At 40.6% G+C, this 5665-nt stretch overlaps 1 protein-coding gene across 1 annotated transcript in view; it reads right to left on the bottom strand.

Annotated features, from left to right (window-relative positions):
• fndc3a (fibronectin type III domain containing 3A) overlaps positions 1 to 5665 on the bottom strand; it is a 138629-nt gene that overhangs the window by 5175 nt on the left and 127789 nt on the right. The gene's annotated exons all lie outside the window — the stretch shown is intronic.

Below are 5665 nucleotides of genomic sequence, written 5' to 3'. Positions count from 1 at the left end.
CTAGTGTGATTACTTCTTTTTCATTCCTTGTACATAATCTACATGTATATGGTTATTACTGCTTCAGCTCTGGGAATAAAATTTAGGACTATTGTGTCTTATAAGGAACAAATGCGAGAATATTTAAAGAGAAGGAATGCGAAGAGCTGTAGGAAAGAGCTAAGTGGTGGAATCACTGGTTATTGAGTCTGTTATAGTCAAATTTGAACTTGTCAGTTGTCTTATCATCAACTAAGTGCCTCCAAGTCACGAGAAGTGGAACTGAGTAAGTGGATGGTAGATTTGCGATGGTTTCTATTGCCTGACTCAGTAGGAAAGAATAAAGTTGCTATCTAATGTCAGGGGATAATTGATAGGATAGTCACAGCTTGATGAGTAGTTTGGAGCTTGTTAACACTGGTAAGGATTTCTCTATAAAGAGTTGTAGAGACACAAGTTGGTCATTCAGACTTGAATCTGTTCTGCTATTCACTTACTTAACAGGACAGCTTCAAGGCGAGCTCATGGTCCAAGCACTGTTAGCTGAAGAGAGGGTGATCTGCTACCCCAACAGAAATCCAAACTTATTTGTGGCTGCCTTTTCCTTCTCTAGAGCAGCTTTTATAAATTCAACAGAAATACTGCTCATACTTCCTGCTGTATCAATATTGTTGACTCTTTTAGGAATTCTCTTTCCAACAAGCTTGTTAAGGCATGCGACATACCATTTTTGTGTGTGTATATGCAGAGGGTCTATTCCATTTGGGTAGATGCAAACTCAATATGAAATTTCCACATCCTTATCGGTTTGATGAAGACTACCAGACTTCTTGTTCATTGGCACTAGTCTCAGAACATTGCAACTGACAGCAGAGCTAGACCTGGGGAAGAACAATTGTGGATCATTTTTGTGGGTTTTCTCATGCAAGTCAAAAATTCCATTTTAATTTGCAGGCAAGCCTAAAATAATGGGCAGAATTGTCCTGGCCCTAAATGATGTGCACAATGACTACTCAGTTGGGAAACTATGACGAGATCAGCAGAAATTAGATTCTTGCTGTTGAGAGTGTTTTGAATGCCAAAATGAGACTGTTGCTAGTGAGCAGCAAGAGGCCTGTTTGCATGCATTTTCATGCTAATAGTACCTGATTTTGTCTTATTGATCTCAATTTTCTTATTCTCCCATCTGTTGGAGAGAAACTAAATGGGATCAATTCCCCACATGAAAGTCTGAGTAGTTAGCTTGCACCGGCAACTCCCTGCTTGCTCCTGTAGGGCATCAGCTAGGACTATAGTCAGTAACATCCTCAGAGCATGCCCCAGAGGCAGTGAATGCCTGCACCCTCATCTATGCAGGTCGTCATCGATCATGCACCAGCCTCACCCAATTATCATGGTGCCTCTCCACCCATTTAGAATGCAGTTCTCCATTTCAGTGCTGCACTTCTCAGAGTGTAATGGCACCTTTTGTTACAATGAAGTGTCATGGGAACCCACTATGTGCCTCAAGATTTTTTTTTTTCTTCTTCCTTCTGTGTCTATGTGCAGGACCCTCAAACAGTTGTAGAGACATGGCAGTGATGTATTCACCAAAATATGTGCAAGGGATCAACATGTGTAATGGGAAAGAGGGCACAGGGTACTGAGTTGGATGATCAGCCATGATCGTATTGAGTGACGGAGCAGATTTGAAAGGCCACTGGTGTACTCCTGTTCCTGTCTTCTATGCTTCTATGCTCCCTAATCTAATCTAGCGAAAGTGCCCACTAAGGAGTCAACATCTGAGTTGGTGGAGGGTGCAGGAGGCAGCCTAGCCACTGCATTCTCTGACGAATCTGTGGCTGAGTGTGCAGAGTTAGAAGAAAGGATGGCTTCTGGGGCCTGCCTCTTGAGGGCAGAGACTATATAGATACCACTGGTGCCTGCACGAGATGAGACAATGAATTGTGGAATAGGGGTAGAAGTTTGGGCATGTTAGTAATGTGACAGTGACAGTAACAATAACAATGACAGTATGGGAGAGCAGCACAGCACTTGACAAATCTTACTAGGTTGCTCAGACATGGAAAGCTTTAGCATCACTACGTGGGCAGTCTCTGTCCTCTCCCACTATTCTCTTTGTTGTGGGTGAGTAGGTCGATGTCCCATCACAACTGTCGTGTGTTTTTCTGCTGTATTGTAAGCTGTTTTCACTTCAAATGAGACAGAAAGACTGAGGTGAAAGTGACTGACCCGGTCATTAAAGGTGCGGAAAAGTGTTGTCCTGAATGAGTGAGTAAGCAGTACAGGGGCTATGCAGGGTGAGTAGTATGTGAGAGGTTGGAGTGGGACTGCTGAAACAGTGTGGGGAAATGTTGCCTGAAGTCGTGAGAGTGGTAGACCATGAAACTTGGTGACAGGTGAGTGTGGTAGCAGAGTGTGATGTGACAGAAGATGGTGGCACTTAACCTCGTGGAGTACAGAAAATCATTAACCTTCTTGTGGCATTGTTGGGTGTTCTTCTGGACTGAAAACAGCACCCACTTAGGTTGCAACCTTGGGCCAAGCTGGCACGGTGTGGAGCTGTGGTCTCCTGGCAGTCCTGAGAAAAGTAAACTGCCCTCATCTACACGACCTCACCCATCAGGACCTCTGGGTCCCTGCTGCAAAAATGGGAACCTAACTTCCATCTTCAGGACAATTCTTCAGATAGGAGCAAGGCGGGCGGCTCCAGACTGACAGTACTTCACCCGGTGCACAACTGCATTTTAAATGGCTCTGGTTCTTTTGCTAATTCTTAAATTTGCATCCCCTGGTTAATGATGTTCTGCTAGTCAAAACAATTTAAAAGTGTGCTATTAAAACACTTCATAATTTTGAGCACCTCTATTAAATCTCCCATTACCCTCTGCTCTAAGGACAGCAATCACAGATTTTGAACACCTATACATAACTGAAGTCCTTCAGACTTCATGTCTTTTACTGCTCTTTTCTTAATGATGTTCATACCATTTTTCTGCTCTTATTGCATAGATTCCTGCCTGCAAGTATGAAAATATCAATTCTGTACAGTTTAAGATACAAACATGTAAAATATTATTCAACTCCATTGCCTCATGTTTTCTCCTCCATAGTAGTGGATGTGTGCTCCAGGATTAACCTCTCACCAACTCTATCAGAACAAGCAAGAGCTTTAATCCTTCTTCTCTCCCAGTGACCATTTTAAACTGACAAGTGATTCTGCAACCAAATCTGTCCTTATTTGCACTATCAAAATATTTCACAGTTTTAAAATTAATCCATTGAACCTTTTTGTAGCCTTCTGTACTCCAATTAATACTCAAATTAAATTGGACATTATTTGAAATAGAAAATCTTGCAGGATTATGGAGATGGAGCAAGGAAGTGATACTAATTGGAGAGCTCTTTCAATGAACTTGCACAGGTGCAAAGGCCATATGGCTTCTTTCACTGCTGTATGATTTTGACTTACAAGTGACTAAACTCACTCAACAGTGATAGACATTGCTATTGACATGTAATTTAGAAAACATGCTCCAAAATTAATCTGTGCACAAATCAATTTTCTGTGGAACTGATTTATGTATACACTGTCAGACAGCCAAGTTTTAAATGTCACTGAAATTCCCCATTAATACCAATTTTAGTTTTGTTCCATTTCTGCATTCCTCGAATTCAGTCAGAAAGGTGGAATATTCAGGGTTGCTTTTCCATTGTCAATGCGGCAATGGATCAAGAATAAGGAGCCACTGATTTCCTTGTATTATGTTCTTTCCACTGCTTTGTAGGTTAGTTGATGAACTGTAGCCTAATTTTACTGCAAACACTTTACAAAGTGACTGCAGATATTTTCAATTCTAATATGACACTGCTTCAAGAAACTAATGAAGCTTGTGGAACAAAAATTACATGAATTGATTTACTTACAGATCTGAAAATAGATAGGAGCTGCTGACTCGTGGCCTAAATGGATTTTCTCTGAGTGCAAAATGATGGAAAGGTTAAACTATTGCAGAAAGAATGGTCTTTGGGGAGTGGTGGGGGTGGCAGGGTTGGGGGTGGGCGGTGGGAGGTGAAGTGGTATTGGAATTATCTTTTCTAGAATGGAATCACTGAAACTGGCATGGATTGAAAAACATGTCAGATGATGTTGATATGTCAACCTGGATACCAAGAGCAGTATACAAGAAATATGAGACATGGAGTGGTAACAATAGCATATTTGGGAGGGGAATGTTGCCTTTGCACCTATGATGCGCAAAGCATGCTACTGCTGAGGATTGTCTTTAATGTCTGGACCTAACTGACAAGAGGTTGATTACTATGATTAGCAAATAATTATATTAATGTTGTATCAGGTAACTATCAGGATGGTAGGCAAACTTCCTCAAGTTTTCTGTGTTCCTAATAGGAGTTCAATGATCTACCATTGAGTCACATTAATGATTTTAAAAAGCCTCATTGCTATTATTATTTCTTTTCACTACATGAATAAACAGGTGAGTATGAATCTTCCAGCGTAGTATTTATGGAAGTATAGAGCTGAAATTCATATCTTGCTGTAAGACTTTGGGGTTGTTGATCTCAAATTCAGCAGTTAAAATTTATTGTGCAGTTTGAAATCATAACACATTAACTGGGCTTGAATGAAAATTTATACATCTGGTTTGTGCATCCTATCTTTTTGGGAAATGAAGAGACCACAAATGGGCCTAAGATTTTGTTAATGTAGCAGATCACCTGCCCTTTGTACACCTTGCTCATTGTCAGTGAAGTCAATGGAGTAAAGATCCAGTGAGACCAGAAGAGAGATGACCAATTCTCACTGGTCTCAATACACACGGACGAAGAAGGACATGAATTCAACTGGCACAACACTTCCATAATAGCACAAGCCAAACAGAGACATGCCAGGGAATTCCTGGAGGCCTGGCATTCAAACCAGAACTCCGTCAACAAATACATTGAACTGGACTCGATATACAAACACTGAAGAACAAAACCAGAAGTAATACCAACCATCCCAGCGAACCAAGGCATATAAAACAACAAGCAGGACAGAACACCAATGCTTCACTGGAAGCGCAGTGACGATGTTACCTAGCAGGGTGATGAAACGTCTGCAGTCAAACACAATGGCTCAGCAAGCAAATCTGCAACTTCATCCACAACCCAAACTATAAATCTGCTCAAAAACTTTAAAGTTTTGTGACACCTCCAGAGTTGAATTTCAAACCCAAAGCGGGGAGAGAATCAATGATGATAAGGGCACAAAACAGCAGACACCGATACCAACCCCCCACCCCTGCAAAAAATGACCATTCTTCCTGCAATAGTTTAACCTTTTCATCATTTTGCACTCAGAGAAAATCCATTTAGGCCACCAGTCAGCAGCTCCTATCTATTTTCAGATCTGTAAGTAAATCAATTCATGTAATTTTTGCTCCACAAGCTTCATTAGTTTCTTGAAGCAGTGTCATATTAGAATTGAAAATGTCTGCAGTCACTTTGTAGAGTGTTTGCAGTAAAATTAGGTTGCAGTTCATTGATTAATTATGTTCTTAACAAATGAAGATATCAATCTTTATCTAGTGTAACATTCCCGATTGTGTTGGATTTCTCATGTTCAGTTCATTAGTTTGACATTCGTATTAGCAATAGATCTCATTAAATCAAAAAATATATA

Source organism: Rhincodon typus, chromosome 11 (assembly GCF_021869965.1).
Source record: "Rhincodon typus isolate 14 chromosome 11, sRhiTyp1.1, whole genome shotgun sequence".
Taxonomy (NCBI): Eukaryota; Metazoa; Chordata; class Chondrichthyes; order Orectolobiformes; family Rhincodontidae; genus Rhincodon; species Rhincodon typus.
Note: the sequence above shows the minus strand (reverse complement) of the source record. Positions and strands in the feature narration are given on the sequence as shown.